The 26,665-nt window shown below is 43.3% G+C and overlaps 1 pseudogene; it reads left to right on the top strand.

Annotated features, from left to right (window-relative positions):
* Positions 1 to 19,646: 19,646 nt before the first annotated feature.
* Positions 19,647 to 24,549, top strand: LOC136536796 (cell division control protein 48 homolog E-like; annotated as a pseudogene).
* The last annotated feature ends 2,116 nt before the right edge of the window (positions 24,550 to 26,665 follow it).

Here is a 26,665-nt window from a genome sequence, read left to right as displayed (position 1 = left end):
TGACTCTATAGTACTATGATTGTTAGCTCCTATCTTTGTCCCTAGAACGTGGCCGTTGTCGACTTGATGTTGACACTAACGTGGTTCTTACCCACACATTTCGAGCCCTCCATGACCTAGTCTAGTGGGATATGAATTGGGGGATAACAATCGTGGAACTATGGAAGCCAACTCACGTGGGTAAAGCTCATGGCTGTGAGTTGCCTTGCCATGACCATCTGGCTGTACCCCTTCTACTCTTTAGTTCCCCTTTGCTCTTTTGTTCTTTCTAACCACCTCATATGCTTGTGCCACATTGATCATAGCATTTCTTCAGTTCTTGCAGTGACAACCACACCGATATGGACCCAAGAGATAGCAAAGTGCTGATCTAGTTGCACATAGGTCAAGGTGCCCTATGAGCTAGTGTGGATCGAGAGACCATGGGATTTGTGTATCTATTCTTTTAACCTCCATCTGTTGCCATGACGTGTTGGTCAAGAGAATGCAGAGACCATTCCTCTCTCTTCTCCCCTCTCTTTTGGCTCTTTCGTGCTCAAGCCCCCTGTATCCTTGTACCTATTTTAGACCTTAGCGCTCATTAGGTTTTGGCGGTCATAACCGCACTGCTAAGACCCGAGGGGTGTCTTGGTGCCATTTAGTGCATGTGGGTCAAGGTACCCTACGAGTGGATTTGGGCGTTTGTATTCTTTTATATGTTGCTCCTTCCGATGCCCTGTCCTTTTGCCGTGGCATGAGGATTGGAAGAAGCTGACCACTGCCCCTCTTTTTTCTCCTCCTGTTCCATCCTCTCTCCGGTTCTTGTCAATTACAATGGTGTACGGATTGAGAGAGACCGGGACTCTTCTCCCCCCTCTTGCTTGCTATCTTCTCGGTTCCCGTCAACCTCCGTGATGCCCAAATTTGAAGACCGCAAGCTATGGTGATTACTTAAGATGAGCTAGAGTCTAGGCCATTATTCTTGAAGCCATATAGATCGACACGATCAGCCCAGGAAGTACTGGCTAGGTTGTGACTTAAGCTTGTGCTTAGCAAATAACCACTTCTACCTCTTTTTGGCCCAAGGATCAGACAACCAGGGTGAGGACTAAGCCTTTTCCTTTGGTGTTCTTCGCTTTTCCATGTCTTGTTGCCTTTTAGAGTATTGATTGCTCTTTGCCTTGTTGTCGCTCCATTGAGGTAATTGCATCGAGGATAACGTTGGTCGGACCGAGACCCATTAGAGTGAGAAGATGTGGATGGCAGCAGTACTTGGAGGAGAATGACTATGAGTACATTGAGGATCTTGGAGATGACCAGTGAACAGGTGCCATGTCCCACCCAACCTCGTAGAATCCTATTAGACATGCAACAATGTAGTTGCTAGTGTTTTACTTTTATGCAAATGATTTGTGATAGGTTGCATGGTACAATTGCTTGAAAGCCTTTACCTTGACGCAACCTTTACCCTAGCACACCCGTTGTTAGGATAAACGCTCGCATACTACTTACTGCTTACTTCTACTATGCATTATATATGTGATGTGATGCTTGGTGGAGGATTGTTTGAGTGGCTGAGGCACTTGGTGCCGATAAAATGGTAATAATGTGATAACAACTTGGGGAGATCTTGGCATGCGTCTTAGGTGTGTGGTGAGGGTTGAGTCGACTGAGCATGATTCTACGATGAGCTATTGAGCGAGTCTTGCCAAAGTGTGACTTGAGCGCTCCTGAAGAGTTGTACCTATGGCAGGTACTAGTTTGAGGTATAGACTCCAGGGAGGAGTGTCTTCGTGGGACTAATCCCTAGGGTAGAGGTGCTGTTGAAGCATGGGGTGTTGGGACCCCTATTGTGAAGATGTCTTATTCGGTCACCCTAAATACATATGTTCTGGGAACCGGTTCATAGGAATCCTTGCACCCCACTCGCTCCTAATGGGGAGGAGATGGATGTGGACTAGTTTGGGCGATGCCACTACTGCTAGGGTGTAGTTGACAGTGTGGGAGGTGAGGGCATCAAAACCTAATCATTTCTAGGTGCTTATTACCATTGGACCGGCATTTACGTTTCACAGTCTCAGCATGCTAGTGGTCATCTAGGGTGCCTTAGGGCTGAGTGGCAGGGTGGTATCATTCCAGACTAGAAAGCAGACTGGAATCAGCCTAGATGAGCCGGATCATCGATGATGGTGTATCTTGTGGGTAGTGTAAACCACTATGGAGTGTATGGTTGATCAATCGATACATATGCCATCTTTACCATGGCTATGGACCTTTCCTATGTTACTGCTTCACTTGACTAGAGAGAGGAGTCCTTTCTTCTTCTCCCCTAGGTTTATTGGATTTTGGCTGTTAGCCGTTAAGGCAAGGTACGAGAGGGAGTCATCCTTGTCGCCTAGAGAGTGAGAGTGTGGTGAGATGTGTGTGATGGGATGGGAGAATGTGTGGATGAGATGGGTTAAAACTTGATGAACTATTATAAAATATTGATGAACTTGCATATGAAACATACAACCATATATAGGCCTTTTGCTCTACCCTTGCATTCCACTCACCACAAAGCATACACAAAGCATAGGGTGAGACCCAGTGGCCAGTACAAATCATACTGAAAGATATTTGGCAGGTTGGATGTCATCTACAACGACAATAATGAAGATTGGAAGGATTAGGTGGTCTCGTACCTATGCTCAAGTTTGGTTGAGGAGATGAAGTCTGCACCCGCTGATGTACTCTGAAGATTGCTCGTGAAGGAGGAGCCTTCACCCATCGACGCTCTACGTCAAACTCTGATGATAATCTGTGAAGGAGGAGCCTTCACCCGCCGACGCGCTACGTTTACTCTAATGAAGCCCTGTGTGTGTTTTTGCTAGAATATTGTTGTACTTAGGAGTGTTACCAAGTGATGTAATGCCTTGTAAACTTGTACTTCCACTATGTATGAACTATTGTATCAACTATTAATTGATAATGTGATGGCTTGATCTCTTGGACTATCACAATATAATTTGAATCTATGGATTTCCCCTTCGTGGAAAATTGGGATCGTTTCACTAACCTCAACAACATGGACTTAGGCAAGCCTTAGTGGGGAGCTGAACCACGGGATAAATTCTTATGTCACTACTGGTATTTCTTAACGCAAATAGAAATATTCTGCAAGTGCATGGAATTACCATTGTAGCTTTCACCCGGAAGTAATCAGGGTATCATATTTTCCACAGGGAATAGAGGTATTCTTCTAAGTTGGTTCATCCAAGGACAACACAAAGGTAGAGATGATAGAGGATGAGATATATTCCTATGGTTTTTGGGTCTAAGGATAGATAAACTTTACTTCTACTTGCTTACTTCGGGCACTGGTTATCACCTGGTCTGCCAAGCAATGCCAGCCTATAGCTCTACGTCGTACCTGAACGTGGGAGATTACAAGGAACGGACAGGGCTATCACCACCTGCTGTCTACCCCTCAACCATAGAGTATGAGGCAAATGAAGGTAGCCTCTAGCCTAGACACCATGTCTATGCCAGCGACTACTGCTCTAACGTTGTACAGGGTTATCCGTCTTTATTAGGGCCCTCTACTAGAGTATCCACCACAGGGACGGACGACGAACCCGCAAACAAGTAAGAGTAAAGCTTAACTAATCAAAAGACTTTATACTATAAGAATCATGAACACTCACTTAGCGGAAAAACCCGTTGAGGTATAGGTGTTTGCGAGGTACAAGTTGGGGAGACACCGACAAGTCCGGCGCTTCCCCGAGCTCTTCCTCACATCTCTTCCTTACTACTCTACTAGCGATCTAGGGCCTAAGCCCTTGGAGTGAAGCTCAATGGTGGAATGCTCTTTGCCTTGAGGTGTTGTCAAATGAGGAGGGGGAGGCCTCCTTTTATAGGTGGAGAGGAGGAATGGAAGCCGCTCAATGTGCCATGTTAGCGATCCATGTGCTTCTTCACCATGACCCTTGGATCAAACCATCATAAGATGAATGGTGGAGATGGAGTGGAATTGTGCTTCTTTGCATGCTTCCTATCTTGAGCAAACCACCATTCCTCCATACAATTCTTCCAGAATACACATGCCACCGATGTTGGAGAGACGGTAAGAAGCGCCTAGTCAAGGTTGGGCCCGAGGCGAGCCTATAGGGGGATGGGCGACCCTAGGGGTCGGTCGACCCCTGGAGACACCGTCTTGGCCCAAGTTTTGTATGGTGGGCCTCTAGGGATGTGTGGGTCATGTCTGTAAAGTTTCACGCCATTTGGAGATCGTTTGGTTTGGGTTGGGGCCCTTTTTCTCCATATGCTTGGCCTTGATTTGGCCTGGTAGTAGGCCTTCCCCCCTTGGGCTCTTTTGCTTTGCGCAATATGGTGTCACACTTTGTTTCTTTAAGCATTTTGAATGTGTTTTCCATGTATTCCATAAATGCCCTCCTGCAAATGGTCAAACACCAAAACTTGTGGAGATTGTTAGTTCTAAAGCCCTATTTCTAAGTTTAGTGCCTATATGCTAGGATTTCATGCAAGTGTTGGCGGTTAAATATGTGAGTTAAGCACCATCAACAGTGACCTTATGCTTAATTTACTTTTTGTTGTTGAGGTGAATTCTAAGGTTTGAGGTCGATCTACTTGTATACTCTTGTGCTACTACTTTCTCCTATTGATCTGTGTACCTCGTACCTTCACGAACCTCAGTAAATTCTCCAATCCAAGTTTCCTTTCATAGATTTTGAATTGTGCCTCGAAGTTGTTTGCAGGTATGACAGTGTCGTAGCTCGACAGTGCCGTGGGATCAAAGCGCTGTGCCGCGGATTGAATTTGATGTTTGCTCAAGTTTTGTTTTAACATGCCTATTCACCTCCCTTTAGACTAACCAGAGATCCTATAATTGTATCGATAAGATATCTATACATAGAGTTTACTACGAAGGATCATTATTTTAAGCAAGTAACAAAAGATGTCGCTTCCTACTTGTAAATCATTGTTTGCAGTACTTGCTACTCGGTGCTGCCACTCTAACTTTTGTATGCCTATACTTCCCTACTCTTTTGGTTGGCAAATGACAAATGATGGATTATTTGGCAAGTCTATACTTCCTTTTCATATGATTGTATTGTCAAAAGAATCATGATCTATAGTACACAATTGTCTGGAGGGCATATGTACAAGGTTGGGCCCGAGGCAAGCCTATAGGGGGGCGGGCGACCGTGGCCCCTAGAGACACCGTCTTGGCCCAAGTTTTGTTTGGTGGGCCTCTAGGGATGTGTGGGCCATGTCCGTAAAGTTTCACGCCATTTGGACAACGTTTGGTTTGGGTTTGGGCCCTTTTCTCCATATGCTTGGCCCTGATTTGGCCTGGTAGTAGTGAAAGGTCCTAATGGCTAGAGGGGGGTTGAATAGCCTAATAAAAATTTCTACAACAACACTTAACAAAATGGTTAGACAATTATGAGGCGAAGCAAGTGTTGCGCTAGCCTACTCAAAATGCAAGCCACCTACCACAATTCTAGTTTAGATAATATCTATCCACACAATAGCGATGACACTACACTAAGTTAGTGTGCTCTCAAAAGCTAACTAAAGAGCCACACTAACCAAACTAACAAGCTCTCACAACTAGCTACACTAAAGAGCTTGACAACTAATTTGCGGTAATGTAATGAGAGTGAGCAAGAAGGTTATACCACCGTGTCAAGAAAGGAGCCAATCAATCACAAGAATGAATAACAATGAAGACCAATCACCTTGGAGTCAAATGATGAACACAATGATTTTTACCGAGGTTCACTTGCTTGCTGGCAAGCTACTCCTCGTTGTGGCGATTTACTCACTTGGAGGTTCACACGCTAATTGGCATCACACGCCAAACCCTCGATAGAGTGCCGCACAACCAACACAAGATGAGGATCACACAAGTCACGAGCAATTCACTAGAGTACCTTTCGGCTCTCCGTCGGGGAAAGGTCAAGAACCCCTCACAATTACCACAATTGGAGCCAGAGACAATCACCAACCTTCGCTCGACGATCCTCACTACTCCAAGCCATCTAGGTGGCGGCAACCACCAAGAGTAACAAGCAAATCCCGCAGCGAAACACGAACACCAAGTGCCTCTAGATGCAAATACTCAAGCAATGCACCTGGATTCTCTCCCAATCTCACTATGATGATGAATCAATGATGGAGATGAGTGGGAGGGCTTTGGCTAAGCTCACAAGGTTGCTATGTCAATGTAAATAGCCAAGAGTATGAGCTTGAGCTGGCCATGGGGCTTAAATAGAAGCCCCCATGAAATAGAGCCACTGTACCTCTTCACTAGGCTGAACACGGGCTGACCGGACGCACCGGTCAGATCGACCGAACGCTGGACCTCAGCGTCCGGTCACACAATGCACGCAACGTGTCCCTCTCTTCAAATGCTATGCGCCCGATCTCAATGGTCAAAAGACCACCAGATGTAGCAGCTAACAGTGACCAGACGCTGAACCCCTAGCGTCCGATCGTTTCCAGTAAGCTTCTAGAAATGATTTTTCTCGACCGGACGCGTCTGGTCAAGCTTGACCGGACACAGCCAGTGTCCGGTCACACGGTGTCTTCCTCTGTGCTGCCACATCAGCATGACCGGACACCGCCTTTCAGCGTCCGGTCGCTGAGCGACCCAGCATCCGGTCATGAGACCGAAACGCATGCCCTCTGCTGCCATAGACCGGATGTGCCGGTCCAACCGAGACCAGCGTCTGGTCACTTATAGTGACCTCCGTCTTTTCTATCTAGGGTGCCAGTGGCACCGTCGGACTGTCCGCACTCTATGGGTGGACACTCCATCGGTGAAGTTCCTTACCCTTGCTCAAATGTGCCAATCACCAAGTGTATCACCTTGTGCACATGTGTTAGCATATTTTCACAAACATTTTCAAGGGTGTTAGCACTCCACTAGATCCTAAATGCATGTGCAATGAGTTAGAGTATCTAGTGGCACTTTGGTAACCGCATTCCGATACGAGTTTCACCCCTCATAATAGTACGGCTATCAAACCTAAATGTGATCACACTCTCTAAGTGTCTTGATCACCAAAGCAAAATAGCGCCTACCATTTGTACCTTTGCCTTGAGCCTTTTGTTTTTCTCTTTCTTCTTTTCACGTCCAAGCACTTGATCATCACCATGGCATCACTATTATCATGTCACGATCTTCATTTGCTTCACCACTTGGAATGTGCTACCTATTTCATGATCACTTGATAAACTAGGTTAGCACTTAGGGTTTCATCAATTCACCAAAACCAAACTAGAGCTTTCAAGTAGACCTTCCCCCTTGGGCCCTTTTGCTTTGCGCAATACGGTGTCACACTTTGTTTCTTTGCGCATTTTGAATGTGTTTTCCATGTATTCCATAAATGCCCTCCTGCAAATGGTCAAACAGCAAAACTTGTGGAGATTGTTAGTTCTAAAGCCCTATTTCTATGTTTAGTGCCTGTTTGCTAGGATTTCATGCAAGTGTTGTTGGTTAAATATGTGAGTTAAGCAGCACCAACAAACTACCACACACTTACTCCTTTGCTCGTCCCCGAGCAAAGCTTAGAAATAAAGGTAATCATGAGCACAAAATCCAAAGATATATGGCTTACATAAGAATTACTCCAACACATTCCTTACACAAGTGGGATATGTGGCGTTAGCTAACATGTTTCCTTGGGTTGTTGAAAAGCGGAACAATTCTCGAAACAAAGTCATCTTCCCAATTTCACATCTTAGCAAGTTGGAGTTTTGGAAGTTTTTTCTCAAGAAAAGCATAGTTCACCTTATACTCCTTAAATGGCACTCTCAAATCACTCAATGGTGTATAAATCCTTACCAAGGCATAGGTTTGTCTTCTTTTGTTTTCTCCTACTTCTAAAAAAGTTTATGTAGAGCTTTAGGTAGGGATAAATAATATAGCATACTTGTATTGCATATGTTGTAAAGTCAAATCAAGGATCAAAGGAGAGAAGTGTCATACTCTTAGATCAAGATGTACATATGTGTGGAAAAAGGTAAACTAAAACTATACTCCTTTTGTAGATATGATCTTTCTCTATAACCTGTTATTTTGAAACATGGCTATCTTTCCTCCTTCTCAATAAATGAGCCTTCATGTGCTCATCATTTTTTTCACTTGCTTGGACCTTCATGTGTCCATATTTTTTTCTTTACATGGACCTTCATGTGTCCATTTTTATAACTTTTTGCATAGCCCATGTCTCTTCTAAACCACTTATTTAGAGAGAGATCTTTTATCTTTTTAGAACATTGAGTATTTCCCTAACAAACATAATTTTGTCTACTCCCAGTGTAGGAGCAAAACTTTAAGTGGATCTAAATGGAAGCATGTTTTTGCGTACTCCTAGTGTAGGAGCAGCATATATATGTGGGTGTACGTGTTCTTGATCTTGGGAGCATGATAAATATCTCATCAGGGGTCACAAGACTTGACCAAACTCAACTCAATAACAAGCAACATATGTGGAAGGTTTGAAACTTGCAAGATGTTATATTTGGCTCTGGTAGGAATTGCTCACCTAATTGAGGAGTATGTGATACTATAGTTTTACAACATTTTTATCAAAACAAATTCTCCAAGTGCCTTGAATAGAAATGGTAGGATTTCTAAGTCAGAACTATATCACACCTCACAATAACTTAGTCAACATGATTGTCCTATTAGACTGTTTTCTCCACAAGTATAAGTGTATGTATATGGAACTAAACTTTATGCAAGATTCTATCTTAAACATGTTATGAACATGTTACTTTTCAAAATTTTAAATGAAGTGTGGTTTGTTGAATTGCATAGGGGCATTGTTCATCAGGAGGAGATAGTAGGGGTAAATTGAGTTTAATTTTAGTGATCAAGATTTATATTTGTTCAGACTCAAAATTGTAGGTAGTTAAGGGTTGTGTTGCACAAACCATCATTGAAGAAGAAGGATGCTAAGTCAGAGGTGGTTTGACTAAACCAAATGTTCAGCCAATCCTCCCTTGAGCCATTTGTTCTGTCCTTCTACGCGTTGGATCATTCCATGTTGTGCAACGTGTTGATGGCAGATCTCAGATGTGAGATTCATTATGCATCAGAGATCTCCCCCACACTTATTCTTGTACCTATTTTATTTGACTAGAAAAACAAAAGAAGGAAACAAACAAGGGCTCTACCTAGTCTAAACATCGGGAAGCCTAAAGTTTATTTATTTATTAGGAACTTGTTCTCACAACTTTTAATTATTATTATTATGTTTATTATTTTTTTCTTTTTATTTGTTCACCAGACCTTGTATACTCAAGCAAGGCTAATGTAAAGTTTTGCATAATAAACATAGCCTTGATTTATCTCCATTATAACATTTACTTGCATTGATTATGAAAACAATAACTCAAGTTCATTAATCAAATTTTAACACCATGTCAAAATTTGATTAAAGAAGGTTATTTTAACCTAAGCACTATTGAAAGGTCCTAATATGACTAGAGGGGGGTGAATAGCCTATTTAAAAATCTACAAGATCACTAGAAGCAATTGATTAGTATGACAAACAGCGTAATGCAATTTTGCTCTAGCCTATACAAGGGTTGTAAGCCACCTATCCCAACAATTCTAGTTGCTATGATCACTATCACACACAAGAGCTAAGTCACTACTCACTAAGCTAGTGTGCTCTCATGGACTAACTAAAGAGCCACACTAACTAAACTAACAAGCTCTCAAAGACTACCTACACTAAAGAGCTTGACAACTAGTTTGCACAGATATAAAGGAGTGAGTAGGGTGATTATACCTGCCATGTCAAGGAATTGAACCAATCACAATGTAATCAATCCAATCACCAAGAGAAATCCAATCACACAAGAGACACAAGATTGTTCTCCCTGAGGTTTACGTGCTTGTCGGCACGCTAGTCCTCATTGTGTCGACCAACACTTGGTGGTTCGACGACTGAGAGGTGTTGCACAAACCTTCATCCACACAATCGGACACCACAAGAACCTATCCACAAGTGAGGTAACTCAATGACACGAGCAATTAACTAGAGCTACCTTGTGACTCTTCGCCGAGGAAGGTGCAAGACCCCTCACAATCACCAGAGCCATCCACAAACAATCACCAACATGTGCCAAGGCTCCTTTGCTGCTCCAAGCCGTCTAGGTGGTGGCGACCACCAAGAGAAATAAGAAGACCTGCAGCCAACATGATCCCAAGTGCCACTAGATGCTCAAACACAACGCAAATGCACTTATATCACTCCTAATCTCACTTTAGATGATCAAATCACAAGCTAGATGAGTGGGAGGCCTGGGAGTATGCTCACAAGGTGTATCAACAAGTTAGAGAGACAAGAGAGTGAGCAAGAGCCGGCCACCATGCTTTTATAGAGTCCCAACAACTCAACTAGCCGTTATACCCCTTCACTGGGTTATCTGCGAGGTGACCAGACACGTCTAGTATGGTGACCAGACATGTTCGATCGCTGCGTCTGGTCACTACTAGAATGCCATGTGTCCCATTCAAATGAATATAGCCATTGGCGCCCAATGGCTCTCTCTGCACGAAAGTCAGTAAGCGATCAGACGCAACGCTTAGAAAACGAACGGACGCATAGAGGGCAGCATCCGATCGAGTACAAAGAGCTCCTAGAGCCACTCAGACACGATCAGACGTGTCCGGTATGCAGGACCGGATGCACCCCTATGTTAGGTCAACACCACCATGCAAAACACCTCCTCTGACCAGACGTGACGCTCAGTGTTAGGTCACTTGTTCACTCAGAGTCCGGTCATGATCAGCAACTACACCGAGAGGTCCAGGGCATGACCTGACACGTCAGATCCAATGCGAACGGATGTAGCCTAGCGTCTGGTCATCCCTACCTTAGCTTCTCATACTGGGGTCAAATACCGGACGCGTCTGGTCCCAATTTCGGACGTGTCCGGTCACATCTGCGCCACCACCTGAATCTAGCATACCGGACGTGTCCGGTATCAGTGTCGGACGCGTTTGGTCACCCTGTGACCATCGCGAACAACTCCTTTGTCAACACCCTTGCTTCTATGTGCCAACACCAAAGTGTCTCACCAATTGTGCATGTGTGTTAGCATTTTTCACAAGCATTTTCAAGGGTTAATTGTTAGCACACTAGGTCCTAATGCATATGCAATGGAATTCAATCACCTAGTGGCACTTGACAACCATATCAACCATGAGAATTCCCCTCTTAATAGTATGGCTATCGATCCTAAATCACTCACACCCTCTATGGTGTCTTGAGTGCAAACAAAAATGGCTCCTATCAAAATACCTTTGCCTTGAGCCCATTTTTGTTTTTCTCTTTCTTCTTTTCCAAATGTGAAGCACTTGATCATCTCTTTTGTGGCCATCACCTTCACCATGACCATCATCTAGCTTCACCACTTGGATTGGAATACCTCATCTAACTCACACACTTAGATCAAAGGTTAGCCCTAGGTTTCATCAATTATCCTAAAACCTAAACTAGGGCTTTCAACCATGCTTATTTAAAAAGCCTATGGATGTAACTCACGAGAATACATCCAAACAAGTGCATATGACATAAACAAAGAAAGCATGAACTAGCATGAGCAACATCATCATCACTCCTACAATCATCACTTTCACAATCATCATCACTCACATCATATTTTATCTTGGTAGGCTTTGCCATGAGGCATGTCGATGGAGTGTCGAAGATGGAAGGCTTGTTGTTAATGGTGATGCTTGCTAAGTGCCTTCTTGATTGACTTCTTGTCATCATCACTAGAGTCATCACTATTCGAAGAGCCATCACTATCCCAAGTCACCACATAGCCTCCACCCTTCTTCTTCTTTTGGAAGGCCATTTTCTTCTCCTTCTCCTTCTTTTCCTTGTGCTTCTTCTTCTTGTCATCCTCATCATTATCACTATTGTAGGGACAATCTGCTATAATATGATCTGGGCTCTTGCACTTGTAGCATCTCCTCACATACTGCTTGTTGTGATATCTTCTCTTTCTTGCACCACAGCCATTCTTCTTCATGAATTTACCCATCTTGCACACAAAGAGAGTCATAGCTTCATCATCAATGTCACTAGCATCTTCATCATCACTTGATACTTTCTTGGACTTTCCCTTGTTCTTGGATGATGAGCTATCCTTGAATGCTACACTCTTCTTTTTCTTGTCTTCATCTTCCTTCTTCTCATCCTTGTCAACCCCCTCCCTTTCCACATGGTATAGTCTCTTGTGTCATGACATCATCTAGTACTTGGTTAGGGGTGAGTTGCTTCAATCCTCCTTTAATGATAATCAATCTCAATGTCTCAAATCTTAGAGGTAAGCACATCAAGAATCGATGAGAGACATCATCATCATTGATCTTTTCACCCAAAGCCTTTAAGTCATTGACAATCACTTGCTAATTGATGGAATATCTCCGAAATGCTCTCATCATCCTTCATTTTATGTTTCCTCTAATCTCTTCCACACCTCACTAGCTCTCTCATAATCCTTGATTTGCTCAAATACCTTAGAATCAATGGCATTGTAGATGGTATTGAGAGCCATTGTATTGCATTGCTTGTTGGCCTTGTCATTGTTGATGAGATTGTCCTGGATCAAGAATCATAAAGTCACTCTCAGTCACATCCCACATTTGCTCATTAATCGAACCAAGTTATATCTTCATCTTTCTCTTCCAATAGTCATAGCATGTACCATCAAAGAATGGTGGTTTTCCCCCACAGTGGTTGAACATAATTTGAGCCATCTTTTGACACCGAGGTTGTTAAGCCTTCAATCAAACTAGTGACCACTGGCTCCGATACCACTTGAAAGGTACCTAATATGGCTAGAGGGGGGTGAATAGCCTATTTAAAAATGTACAAGATCACTAGAACAGTTGATTAGTAAGACAAACAGATGTAATGCAATTTTATTCTAGCTCTACAAGGGTTGCAAGTCACCTATCCCAACAATTCTAATTGCTATGATCACTATCACACATAAGAGCTAAGTCACTACTCAATAAGCTAGTGCGCTCTCATAGGACTAACTAAAGAGCCACACTAACCAAACTAACAAGCTCTCAAACACTAGCTATACTAAAGAGCTTGTCAACTAGTTTGCACGAGTATAAAGGAGTGAGTAGGGTGATTATACCGTCATGTCAAGGAATTGAACCAATCACAATGTAGTCAATCCAATCACCAGGATAAATCTAATCATACAAGAGACACAAGATTTTTCTTCCGAGGTTCATGTGCTTACTGGCATGCTAGTCCCTGTTGTGTCGACCAACACTTGGTAGTTCAGCGGCTAAGAGGTGTTGTACGAACCTCGTCCACATAATTGGACACCACAAGAAACTACCCACAAGTGAGGTAACTCAATGATACGAGCAATTAACTAGAGCTACCCTGCGGCTCTTCACCGAGGAAGGTGCAAGACCCCTCACAATCACCGAAGCTAGCCACTAACAATCACCAACATGTGCCAAAGCTCCTTTGCTACTCCAAGTCGTCTAGGTGGCGGCAACCACCAAGAGAAATAAGAAGACCCACAGCCAACACGATCCCAAGTGCCACTAGATGCTCAAACACAATGCAAATGCACTTATATCACTCCCAATCTCACTTTAGATGATCAAATCACAAGTTAGATGAGTGGGAGGCGTGGGAGTATGCTCACAAGGTGTATTAACAAGTTAGAGAGCCAAGAAAGTGAACAAGAGTCGGCCACCACATGTTTATAGAGTCCCAACAACTCAACTAGCCATTATACCCCTTCACTAGGTTGTCTACGAGGTGACCGAACGCGTCCAGTATGGCAACCAGACATGTCTAGTCACTGTGTCCGGTCACTACTAGAATGCCATGTGTCCCATTCAAATGGATATATCCGTTGGTGCCCAACGGCTCTCTCGGTGTGAAAGTCAGTGAGCGATCGGACGCATCGCTTAGAAAACTAACGGACGCACAGAGGGTAGCATCCGATCGAGTACAGAGAGCTCCTAGAGCCACTCAAACATGACTGGACTCATCTAGTATGCAGGACAGGGCATACCCCTATGTCAGGTCAACACCACCGCACAAAACATCTCCTCTGACTAGACGCGATGCTCAATGTCAGGTCACTTGTTCACTCAGAGTCCAGTCAAGATCAGAAACTACACCGAGAGGTCTAGGGCATGATCCTAGCATCAAGCAACATCATATGGAGACAAGAATGAGTAGAGGAGTCTATGAACATTTTTTATCATCATTTTTAACTATATATATATTCTCTCTTATTATAGCAAGATAGAGCTATCATCATCTCTTCTTTTTTAGTAGGACGGTCTTTGGTGTGTATGGAACTCTATACTCTCACCATCCTCCCACACACTTGGACTTTTGTGTGAAAGTCAAGTGTGCAAGATCAGGGGTCCCCTTTTTGAGCATGTTCCATCACCAAAGATCATCAGGGCATGTAGTCGGTGTAGCTCCCATGTTTTTAGGCATCGTATGTCCCTATTTTTCTTGATCTTAACCTGAAAGGGTTAACACACAAGAATACCTAAAGGTGCATACTACTTGATAACATGATCTTGCTTTTATTAATAGGAAATTTGTTGTTTTTTTATAATCCAGGGTATCTCCTGGTAGTGCTTTGTTTATGGTCATAAGCTTGACCCTAGGGAACTTCATCTTGCAGCTAACAATGGTGGTTTAGTTCCCAACTTCACCATTTAGCATTATCGTTCAAGCTGCAAGGTTAGTACCACAACGCATCCATGAGATTTGCAATGTTTGTGATAAACATATGCATCCACAACCATCCTTCTAAAAAGTTTGTAAACGAGGAGTGATAGGTGGTTGTGTTCCTCGTAGAAGCGCGGGGTACTAAGCAACATGTCCATGGCACAAGAGTTTTCATTCCTAAGGGATTTATTGTGTAGGATTAACATTGAATTTTGACCATCATCGAGAACAAAATTTGGATGGCCAGAGGGACATGGCTTGGGTTCGAGTGAGGGTGATGGTGAAACAAATGGGGTTACAAACTTTACCTCCTCAAACAGGTCATTGTTGGGTTGATGCTCCACCATTGGGATATCTAAGTGAGTGGCGGAAACAGTTTTCCTAGACTCTTGACTAAGGCTCCCATGGGAAGGTTTTTCTTATAAAAGATTGTCCAAAGGGTGGCCTACAAGAAGCTCAAATTCAAGGATGGCAAAGATGTGGAAATCTATGTGAACCTCATTTTCGTCTATTTTAACTGGAACAGCCCTAGCAATCCCACAACACTCGAAGATGAGCCCTGAGGGGCTTTTGAAGAGTTTATTGGTCAGGGACAAGTGGCATGTTACCCAAGAGGTTTTTTGTTAGGAATTCTGACATGATACTGGTCCCGACTGTGGGGTTGTGCAGGGCTTCTATGTTTGTTTCCCTTAATGAACAAGGCATGGTCGTGAAGGTGAAAGGATCTGAATTGCTTTGGAAGAACGTTTTGCTTTCAACAACCATTCCTTTGATGGTTCTATTTTAGGGGAAACTTTCTCAGAAGGATGTGTAAGCTTTTTGTGCCCAAAGTATTTCAAGGTATTGCCATAATCCTCGAATTTGATAGGGAACTCTGAAGGATGAATTAATCTCTCCTTCGGTGTTCGTGGTTTGGATGAGGGCTCATGAGTTAAATCTAAGGATGGTATAGGTTTGGATTCAACTAGTGAGGACTCCTCAACACTTGACGTAACTTTTGCCTGAAGGGATTTAGTTCTTATGATGAAAGAAGAGTGTTTGTCTATGAAATGCTCAAGGAATTATACTTGTTCAGTCATAATCTTGTGTGTAAAACGACCTCCGACAGTTACGTCTAGGCATAGGTTAGCACCCATGTCAATACCCAAACAAAAGAGTCGCAACAATATGCTTGTCGGGTAAAGACAAGTCTGGGTCGGTGTGTATTAACCCTGAAAACCTAGCCTAGGCTGCACCTATTGACTCATTCTTGCGCTGCTCAGTCGAGGATTGCCCTTGGTAGAGAGTCAATACGAGACATAGGAAAGAATGTAGGGTGAAACTTGTCTTTAAGCCATTCGTACTTTCTATGGCATGTGTGTACCATTACTTCGCCTTCCCTGTGAGTGAGAAGGGAAACAATTTCCACTTTAGAGTTTCATGTGTCATGCCCAGGGATGCTCAGGCACGAACACATCTCCTCGAACTCGTGCAGGTGATGGCAGGGGTTTTCATTATAGTGCCCTGAGAAGGGTTGTGCCTGAACCATGGCTGTTAAGCCAGGGTGGAGTTCATAGCCAGATGACAGGTTTGATTTTGAAGGTGGCTTAGGGAACTCCCCCTTTGAAGCAGGAAGGGTTGGATTTGGTGTAGGCTTCATGGTGAAATATATTTTGTGTTTTTTTATAAAAAGAAAAGATAAAAGATACAAATACGAGGACAAACTAGGTTCAAAGAAAATAGCAACCGTTCCGCGGCAATAGTGCCAGAAATGCTTATTGTTATTTCTTAACGCAAACAGAAAGATTCCGCAAGCGCACGAAATTACCGTTGTAGCTTTCACCCGGAAGTATTCAGGGTATCGTATTTTCCATAGGGAACGGAGGTATTCTTCTAACTTGGTTCGTCCAAGGACAACACAATGGTAGAGATGATAGAGGATGAGATGGATTCCTATGGTTTTTGGGTCTAAGGATAGATAAACTTTTACTTCTACTTGCTTACTTCGGGCACTAGTTATCACCTGGTCTGCCAAGCAATGCCAGCCTATAGCTCTACGTCGTACCCAAACGTGAGAGATTACAAGGGACGGACAGGGCTATCACCACCTGCTGCCTACCCCTCAACCATAGAGTACGAGGCAAACGAAGGTAGCCTCTAGCCTAGACACCACGTCTACGCTAGCGACTACTGCTCTAACGTTGTACATGGTTATCCGTCTTTATTAGGGCCCTCTACTAGAGTATCCGTCATGGGAACGGACGACGAACCCGCAAACAAGTAAGAGTAAAGCTTAACTAATCAAAAGACTTTATACTATAAGAATCACGAACACTCACTTAGTGGAAAACCCTGTTGAGGTACAGGTGTTTGCCGAGGTACAAGTTGGGGAGACACCGACAAGTCCGACGCTTCCCCGAGCTCTTCCTCACATCTCTTCCTTACTACTCTACTAGCTATCTAGGGCCTAAGCCCTTGGAGTGAAGCTCAATGGTGGAATGCTCTTTGCCTTGAGGTGTTGTCAAATGAGGAGGGGGAGGCCTCCTTTTATAGGTGGAGAGGAGGAATAGAAGCCGCTCAATGTGCCATGTTAGCGATCCATGTGCTTCTTCATAATGACCCTTGGATCAAACCGTCATAAGATGAATGGTGGAGATGGAGTGGAATTGTTCTTCTTTGCATGCTTCTATCTTGAGCAAACCGCCATTCCTCCGTACAATTCTTCCGGAATACACATGCCACCGATGTTGGAGAGACGGTAAGAAGCGCCTAGGTCAAGGTAGGGCCCGAGGCGAGTCTAGTAGGGGGACGGGTGACCCTAGGGGTCGGTCGACCCCTGGAGACACCGTCTTGGCCCAAGTTTTGTCTGGTGGGCCTCTAGGGATGTGTGGGTCATGTTCGTAAAGTTTCACGCCATTTGGAGATCGTTTGGTTTAGGTTTGGACCCTTTTTCTCCATATGCTTGGCCTTGATTTGCCCTAGTAGTAGGCCTTCCCCCCTTGGGCTCTTTTGCTTTGCGCAATATGGTGTCACACTTTGTTTCTTTGAGCATTTTGAATGTGTTTTCCATGTATTCCATAAATACCCTCCTCGCAAATAGTCAAACACCAAAACTTGTGGAGATTATTAGTTCTAAAGCCCTATTTCTAAGTTTAGTGCCTATATGCTAGGATTTCATGCAAGTGTTGGCGATTAAATATGTGAGTTAAGCACCATCAATAGTGACCTTATGCTTAATTTACTTTTTGTTGTTGAGGTGATTTCTAAGGTTTGAGATCGATCTACTTGTATACTCTTGTGCTACTACTTTCTCCTGTTGATCTATGTACCTCGTACCTGCAGGAACCTCAGTAAATTCTCCAATCCAAGTTTCCTTTCATAGATTTTGAATTGTGCCTCGAAGTTGTCTGCAGGTACGGACAGTGTCGTAGCTCGATAGTGCCGCAGGATCAGAGCGGCTGTGCCGCGGAATTGAATTTGACGTTTGCTCAAGTTTTATTTTAATATGCCTATTCACCTCTCTTTAGACTAACCAAAGATCATATAATTGTATCGATAAGATATCTATACATAGAGTTTACTAAGAAGGATCATTATTTTAAGCAAGTAACAAAAGATGTCGCTGCCTACTTGTAAATCGTTGTTTGCAGTACTTGCTACTCGGTGCTGCCACTCTAACTTTTGTATGCCTATACTTCCCTACTCTTTTGGTTGGCAAATGACAAATGATGGATTATTTGGCAAGTCTATACTTCCTTTTCAGTATGATTGTATTGTCAGAAGAATCAGTGATCTATAGTACACAATTGTCTGGAGGGCATATGTACAATCCGATGCCCCCGTAGACAGCCCAAGCAACAGGTCTTGCAAAGTACCAAACTTGTCTCTCAATTTTGCTTCCCGTCCCGCTACTGGAGAATCTCGGGGAGTTTTGTAGAACAACTCTCTATTTTGATTTTTGATAAAGGCTCCGTTCGACTTACCTAATAATCCATACTATTTAGCTTATTTTTTTAGCCGGAACAGTGTTTTTTTCTCACAACAATTCAGCCAGAACAGTGTTTTTCAGCCAAGTTTCAGCAAGCCTAAATGGAGCCAAAAAGGAAAAAAATGTTCTCCAACAATTTGGTAAAGGAGCTCTTTAAAAATAAAAAGTTGCCTCTCCTAACTTACAAGTTTTCATAGTTGATAGGAACTCCGTATCCGCTCCTTGTGCTGGTATTTTTCTTGAGAGATCGAAGTAAATTGGACGGTGAATATATTAATTAAGACAATAAAAGGTTTAAGATGAGAAAGTAGTAAGAGACCGAAGAAATCATTAAAAAATGTTTAGTCGGTTAGAAATAGTTCGAGATTTTCAATACAAAATTATTTAGGAAGCTATTATAGTAAAATGTTGGAGAAGAATAAAATTTAAGGTTGCTATTTTTTTTTGTTAACTTGCTAAATTAGAGTCTTCAAATAAACACTCTTGTATACAGGCTTCACCATAGAAGAAAGTTGAGGAAACAAAATGACTTGAGATATAACGAGATTACAGCATGGAGAGACTTCGATTCCAATTTTCGTTTCCTACTCACTAATACAATTTTTTTTTCATATAATAATACAAGAATGAAACGATACCAAACTTCCTTCCTCTCCTTCCGCTTCTCCAACGCCGCACGCGACGAGCACTGGTCCCCACCCGCCCCCATCTGCGTCACTTCCACGTGGTCCCCACACCTCGGGACGGCCCATACACGACGGCTCCGCTTTAAGTCCTATGCACTCCTCCAGAAGGCTCCAGAACGTTCGCTGCCATGTGGGCCGTGCACCGTCCCAGGTCCCGCGAGTCAGTGACGTACCCGGTGACGCGGCCAACAGAATCCCAAACCCCCGCTGCAAGAAAGAAGCCTATACCTCAGGAAGGAAAGCTAGTCCCCCTCCTCGAGTCCTCCGCATCTCGCATCCTCGCCGGTGCTGCTGCAATTAACGCCACCCCCGGCCAACCACCCGAAACCTACCTCCGCCGCCGTCGTAGCCTCCGCAAACATGGCGAGCCAAGGGGAGCCCTCGGCGTCCGCTTCCGATCCGTAAGATTTCGCTCCCTCCCCCACCGATGCCGATCTGGTTGAGCCCTAGGGTTGAGGGTTCCCGGACCCGATCTGTTTATTGTTGTTGTTGTCAATGTTTCGGTGGTGGATTCGTTTGGTAATGGTTTTCCGGTGATGGCTTGTGCAGGAAGGAGAAGAAGGACTACTCGACGGCTATCCTGGAGAGGAAAAAGTCTCCGAACCGCCTTGTCGTCGACGAGGCCACCAACGACGATAACTCCGTCGTCGCACTGCACCCTGACACCATGGAGAGGCTGCAGCTCTTCCGCGGTGACACCGTGCTCCTCAAGGTCTGATATGGCTAATCTGAGCTTGTTGCAGCAGCTTTGGGATGATTTAGCAGATTGTATTATCACGTGACCGATCTGTGTGTGACCGACCTGAATAGGAGGGTGTATTCGGAGTGCAGATCTGTTAGAAATGACCTTGCTTAATCACTGTGAAGTAATTGCTGAAGTGTTTAATGTTGTAATTTGTTGTATTGTTTGGGAATTTGAGTATGCTGACGGTATTTGGGTCCCTGTTTTGCTGCTGTAGTGTGTAGATTTTAGAATTTTGCAATTTGCATTCGTACATCGATTCAGTTGAAGGTAATAGTAATCTAGATTTCTTTTATTGCTTCAGTAGACGAATTTTAATATACTTGGTTTGTTATGTTCAAATATTCTCCTCATTCATCTGTTCTAGATTTAAATGCAACCACTCTTTTTGCACTAATATCTCATTGGTCATCGTTAGAACAGGGAATCAACACTATTCAGTATTATTGAGATTTGTGTTCATTGTTCTGTTAGATGGAGATGATGTGCTGCATACAGAATTGTTATTTTGTGATTCCTAGCATGATAATTCGGATGTGATGCCTGTACTTGTAACTCTAGTGTACAGGGAACTGAGCAATTGGATATGTATTGGCCTATATCTTTTTTTAAGTCTCTTTATTATGGCCCAGCTGCTAGTTTTTGTGTTATGGGGGTGACAAAATTCGTTAGTGAACTTTATGGCTACTGTTTGTCCATGGATCTATTTCTCACCTTATGTTTTGTGTTATAGGGTAAGAAGAGGAAAGACACTATTTGCATTGTCCTTGCGGATGAAACCTGTGAGGAGCCAAAGGTTCGGATGAACAAGGTTGTCCGCCAGAACCTGAGGGTGAGGCTTGGTGATGTGGTTTCTGTCCACCAGTGCCAGGATGTAAATACGGGAAGCGTGTGCACATTCTTCCAATTGATGATACAGTTGAAGGCATTACAGGGAACTTGTTTGATGCCTTCTTGAAACGTGAGTTTTGTGATCTTGTGAATTTTTTAGCTGATCTAGTTTTTTGCATTAGCAAGGCTCCATGATACTTAATTTACATGTTACTTGAACTAGTATTGTTCTCTTTTCTTTTGTCAATGGTTTACTTAGTTCTGAGCAGGGAGGAGTCTGACATTTATACTCCCTATAACTAATATATACTTGTATATTGTTTTTGCCATGTCATGCTAGACCTTATCACTGTTCTGTCATTTTCTAATAACATCCCTTATGAAACTGTGCAGCATACTTCCTGGAAGCATACAGGCCCGCGAGGAAAGGAGACCTTTTCCTTGTCAGGGGTGGAATGAGAAGTGTGGAATTCAAAGTGATAGAGACTGATCCTGCTGAATATTGTATCGTTGCGCCAGATACTGAAATATTTTGTGATGGGGAGCCTATTAAGAGGGAGGATGAGGAGCGTCTTGATGAAGTTGGTTATGATGATGTTGGTGGAGTTAGGAAAGCAAATGGCCCAAATCAGAGAGCTTGTCGAGCTTCCACTACGCCATCCTCAGCTTTTCAAATCTATTGGTGTGAAGCCACCAAAGGGCATATTGCTGTATGGGCCACCTGGTTCTGGAAAGACTCTTATTGCTCGTGCTGTTGCAAATGAGACTGGAGCCTTTTTCTTTCTGATCAATGGCCCAGAGATTATGTCGAAGCTAGCAGGAGAGAGTGAGAGCAATCTCCGAAAGGCATTTGAAGAAGCGGAGAAGAATGCTCCATCTATCATTTTCATTGATGAAATTGATTCCATTGCACCCGAAGAGAGAGAAGACCAATGGAGAAGTAGAGCGTCGTATTGTTTCACAGCTACTGACTCTTATGGATGGGACTCAAATCTCGTTCCCATGTTATTGTTATGGGTGCTACAAACAGACCCAACAGCATTGATCCGGCTCTTCGAAGATTTGGAAGGTTTGACAGGGAAATTGACATTGGAGTTCCTGATGAAGTTGGCCGGCTTGAGGTTCTCCGCATTCACACTAAGAACATGAAACTAGCTGAAGATGTAAGTGACCGTAATTTATTCTTGATCCATTGCAGTTGACACTGATTATGAATATGATTTCTGTCTTCTCTTCTAGCATGCTCTTGATGTCCATTCTCTGAAATTTCCAGGTTAATTTGGAACTCATTTCAAAGGATACCCATGGATACGTTGGTGCTGATCTTGCTGCCCTTTGCACTGAGGCTGCTCTTCAGTGCATTCGTGAGAAGATGGACATCATAGATCTTGAGGATGAGACAATAGATGCAGAGATATTGAACTCGATGGCTGTTACAAATGACCATTTCAAGACCTGCGCTTGGAACAAGCAACCCATCTGCTCTCCGTGAAACTGTGAGTACCTTCCTATAATTATCTGTGTGAGCTGCTCTTGTTCTGGGATTCTTAATTTGCTTTTCTGGATTCAGGTTGTCGAAGTCCCAAATGTCTCTTGGGAGGATATTGGTGGGCTGGAGAATATCAAGAGGGAGCTCCAGGAGGTAATTAGATGCTAATTGACCTCCTGCTCTTGGTATTGTTTATGTTCCACAATTTGCTAATTTCTTTCAAAATTGATGCAGACTGTTCAATATCCTGTGGAGCATCCGGAGAAGTTCGAGAAGTTTGGCATGTCTCCATCCAAAGGAGTTCTGTTCTATGGTCCTCCTGGTTGTGGTAAGACCTTGTTGGCAAAGGCAATTGCCAATGAGTGCCAGGCTAACTTCATCAGCGTCAAGGGTCCTGAGTTGCTTACCATGTGGTTTGGTGAGAGTGAAGCCAACGTCCGTGAAATTTTCGACAAGGCTCGCCAATCTGCTCCTTGTGTCCTCTTCTTTGACTGAGCTTGACTCGATTGCTACTCAGGTCTATACACATGCCTCACCTTGGCTCTTTATTATTTTCTGGTGTCATGTTTATGTCTTACAGATGTTAATGCGATGTTGCAGAGAGGAAGCAGTGTGGGTGATGCTGGAGGTGCAGGCTGATAGAGTGCTTAATCAGCTACTGACAGAGATGGATGGCATGAATGCCAAGAAAACTGTGTTTATTATTGGGGCTACAAACAGACCTGACATCATTGACCCTGCTCTGCTGAGGCCAGGGCGTCTTGACCAGCTGATCTACATTCCACTGCCTGATGAGCAGTCTAGGCTCCAGATCTTCAAGGCCTGCCTTAGGAAGTCCCCTGTGGCGAAGGATGTGGACTTGAATGCTCTTGCTAAGTACACGCAAGGGTTCAGTGGAGCAGATATCACAGAAATTTGCCAGCGTGCGTGCAAATATGCAATCAGAGAGAACATTGAGAAGGTAAGTTCCTCTAACGTTAGTTGGTACTCTAGAAATTAGTACTCTTCTGAAGTCCAAGCTATTGTCATTCCTAATCATGAACTAAACAGACAGCTTTGTGTAAAAAAGGGTGCCGGAAGTTAGTTTAATTTCCACCCCAGCATGTGGATTGAGGTGGATACAAGTACAGCCTAACAAGCCCAGTCTGAAGTTACCAAAAATTACTTTTTACCTGTTTGAATGTTTGGAATTATACAAGTAGATTTGTCTTGGCAGATACATTTTTATTTCAAAAATGTTTTAAATTAATATATATAACAAAATGTAGCAGTCATTCATGATTTCAATATATTTCAGTAGGAAGCAGAAGTAACAGTAATCATTCAGATAGCTTACATGTACTCCTTCCAGTCCCAAATTAGTTATCTACCATAACTTGGGATGAATTCTTTAATCTTGTCTTGAAGTATGATGAACTTTTTATCATAGGTTGAACTTCCTAGTTAAGCTAAGCTTGGTTTGACTGCTGTTTAGTTGCCCTATCGATTTTTCATCTGAATAAATCTCCTCGCAACATCTAATCTCGACAAATATGGTTTCAGGACATTGAGAGGGAAAGGCGGAGAAAGGACAACCCTGAGGCGATGGAGGAAGACGAAGTGGATGAGATTGCCGAGATCAAGGCGGCTCACTTCGAGGAGTCGATGAAGTATGCTCGGCGTAGTGTCAGTGATGCCGATATCCGCAAGTACCAGGCAGTTTGCCCAGACATTGCAGCAGTCCCGTGGGTTCGGCAGCGAGTTCCGCTTCTCGGAGCAGTCAGCGACAGCTGGTGCTGCTGCAGCCGATCCGTTTGCCTCTGCCGGTGCTGCGGCTGATGATGACGATCTATACAGCTAGGTGTCCTGTTGGGTTGGTTCTGGGTTGTTCGATATCAGTCTCGTCAGTCAGCTGTTTAAAACTGATCATACTTTAGACACGGATGTCATGCAATGATATTTATTTTCTGTACATTTGGACGTCGCCGAGATAATGCCCTCTCGGCTTTTGATTATTTTTTCATGCCATGTTCTCCATGCCATTTTCTGGGCCATGACATTTTATTAATGATTGTTGTCATTGTGTATTGGATCACGAATATTTCTTCTTTGATGGTGACGTGAGATCTATCTGTTAGTACGTACGTGATCCGTGATAAGCGGAGTACTAGATAGGAGCTGCTGGATGATGAATTAATTGCTTCTTATCTCATGATTTGGCAACGCTAGGACGCTTATGTCTCTGCTTGTGCGTTAAACTTTTGTACTAAAAAAAAATACACGGATTGCATAATAAGATAACATATTATGAAATTACTTGATGTTAAAGTAACATTTAATTCAAAAAATATCCATGTTAAAGTAACATTTAATCCAAAAAGCAAATTAAGTCAGTGAAATTAACACAGAGCACGGCGTCGCAGGCTCATCAACTCTACTGTATAGATCTTTCCATCCGTTGCAATGGGAACAAATAATGCCCTGATAATTTAAGCAGTGTATTGTTACAAAAAAAAACAATGCGAGCTTGATGTATGTTCGGGATGTCAATATTACAAATTGAATTTTATGTATGGCTAAAATTCTCATTTATGGTTTGCAATCATCAAAGTATGCATTTATATTATTGTATATTTGTGCATATATACATAAAAGTTCATATCACCATAACAAGACTCCTCCTCAACCTTTTAGAATTAACCATCAACCTTTTAGAACTAACCATTTGAATGCTCTAGTTTGGTTTTGGTGAATTAATGAAACCCTAAGTGCTAACCTAGTTTATCAAGTAATCATGAGATATGTAGCACATTCTAAGTGGTGAAGCAAATAAAGATCATCACATGATGATGGTGATACCATGGTGATGATTAAGTGCTTGACTTGAAAAAGAAGAAAGAGAAAAATAAAAGGCTCAAGGCAAAGGTATAAGTGATGAGTCATTTTGTTTCGGTGATCAAGACACTTAGTGAGTGTGATCACATTTAGGTTTGATAGCCGTACTATTAAGAGGGGTGAAACTCGTATTGAAATACGGTTATTAAAGTGCCACTAGATACTCTAACTCATTGCATATACATTTAGGATCTAGTGGAGTGCTAACACCCTTGAAAATGTTTTGTGAAAATATGCTAACGCATGTGCACAAGGTAATACACTTGGTAGTTGGCACATTTGAGCAAGGGTTAGAAACTTCATCGGTGGAATGTCCGCCCGTAGAGTGTGGATAGTCCAACGGTGCCACCGACGTCCTGTACAGAAAAGACAGGCTTTCACAGAGCGCACTGGACGCAGGTCTCAACTGGACCGGAGCGTTTGGTCAGTGGAAGTAGTGAAGACGCTGGCATCGGTCTTCGACCGGACGCTGGGTTAATTCGTGACCGGACGCTGACGGGGTGCGTCCGGCCCTGCTGACGTGGCAGCGCACAGAGGAGACAGTGAGTGACCGGACGCTAGTGAGTCCAGTCGGGCATGACTGAAAGCTCTAGTTTGGTTTTGGTTAATTAATAAAACCCTAAGTGCTAACCTAGTTTATCAAAGTGATTATGAGATAGGTAGCACTAGTCCAAGTGGTAGAGCAAGTGAAGATCATGATGATGGTGATGGCATAGTGATGATCAGATGCTTGAACTTGAAAAGGAAGAAAGAGAAAAACAAAAGGCTCAAGGCAAAGGTATAAATAGTAGAAGCCATTTTGTTTCGGTGATCAAGACACTGAGTGAGTGTGATCACATTTAGGTTCGATAGCCGTACTATTAAGAGAGTGAAACTTATATCGAAATACGGTTATCAAAGTGCCGCTAGATGCTCTAATTCATTGCATATGCATTTAGGATCTAGTGGAGTGCTAACACCCTTGAAAATGTTTGTGAAAATATGCTAACACACATGTGCACAAGGTGATACACTTGGTGGTTGGCACATTTGAGCAAGGGTTAGAAACTTCACCGGTGGAGTGTCCGCCTGTAGAGTGTGGACAGTCCGATGATGCCACCGGCACCCTGTACAAAAAAGACAGGGTTTCACAGAGCGCACTGAACGCTGGTCACCACTGGACCGGAGTGTTCGGTCAGTGGAAGTAGTGAAGACGCTGGCATCGGTCTTTGACTGGACGCTGGCCCCGGTTGGACCGGCGTGTCTGGTCAGTAGAAGCTGCTAAGACGCTGGCGCCGGTCTATAACCGGACGCTGGGTCACTTAGTGACCGGATGTTGAAGGGTTGCGT

This window comes from Miscanthus floridulus, chromosome 1 (genome assembly GCF_019320115.1).
Source record: "Miscanthus floridulus cultivar M001 chromosome 1, ASM1932011v1, whole genome shotgun sequence".
Taxonomy (NCBI): Eukaryota; Viridiplantae; Streptophyta; class Magnoliopsida; order Poales; family Poaceae; genus Miscanthus; species Miscanthus floridulus.
The sequence above is the reverse complement of the archived record's forward strand: the minus strand, read 5'-3'. Positions and strand labels throughout refer to the sequence as shown.